Source organism: Etheostoma spectabile, chromosome 7, assembly GCF_008692095.1.
Source record: "Etheostoma spectabile isolate EspeVRDwgs_2016 chromosome 7, UIUC_Espe_1.0, whole genome shotgun sequence".
Classification (NCBI taxonomy): domain Eukaryota; kingdom Metazoa; phylum Chordata; class Actinopteri; order Perciformes; family Percidae; genus Etheostoma; species Etheostoma spectabile.
Genome location: NC_045739.1, coordinates 7,269,295 through 7,270,165, shown reverse-complemented (window position 1 = coordinate 7,270,165; position 871 = coordinate 7,269,295). Strand labels below are relative to the sequence as shown.

The following is an 871-nucleotide window of genomic DNA, read 5'->3' as shown; positions in this document are numbered from 1 at the left end:
GCTTGCTCTGGAGGGAACTACTAGAACTGTTGGGTCCTTGTAAATTATTGTTATTATTGTGAATTGATACTATAAATAAAATTGGAATCGAATTGAAATTAAAATGGAAGGGAGTACATTATAAGGCCTGGTAAACATCTTCTTACTACATATCCTGCTGTTTCAAGAGGTTAAAGCTTCAAACATTAACATTATTGCAACATAGTGAGTTTTACTTTGTAACAAGCCCTTACAGTGCTGGCCTAACTACAATAATATTTCTGTCTAGATTCAAGGTTTGTTGGTTTAGTTGAAAAATACAATCTCTTTCAATGTCAATAAATGATTGTCAAAAGCACACACCTCATACCTAAACGAGATGGAAGGTCCATTTCCAAAGACTCACAAAACGACACATATGACCGTTTACTGTTGCAAGATGGAGGTTTTATCATGTGACCGTAATCATCATTTTAAGTTCAGTTTAAAAAGGCTCAGTTTTTAATAAGTAGTAAAACAAAAATACTTAGGATTAGCAAAACATCAGGGATTGCCTTAAAATGGGTCAAGTAAAACTACTAAAATGAGGACATAACGTGACATTAAGGAAGTAACATAACGCGTCATGGTCTAAGGTCCATAAAACTTGGTTAATTTCAAAATTACAGGTGACTTTTGGTTTCACATGAGCCATGAAGCCCTGTCTTCTGAGTGCAAGTTTGTTTGACTCATCCACCACTCCAACCTTGCTCCCTATATGGAATTTGGCGCTATTATACTTTTTCATCTCACTCCCTCATTTGCACTTGCGATAATTACTACAGTCACAAGAGAAATTTAATTTGCTGAACCGTGATGATGGTGTTTTTTTTTTTTTTTTTTCCATAGAACA

The 871-nt window shown here is 34.8% G+C and overlaps 1 protein-coding gene across 1 annotated transcript in view; it reads right to left on the bottom strand.

Annotated features, from left to right (window-relative positions):
* LOC116692896 (opsin-5) overlaps positions 1–871 on the bottom strand; it is a 49,074-nt gene that overhangs the window by 8,149 nt on the left and 40,054 nt on the right.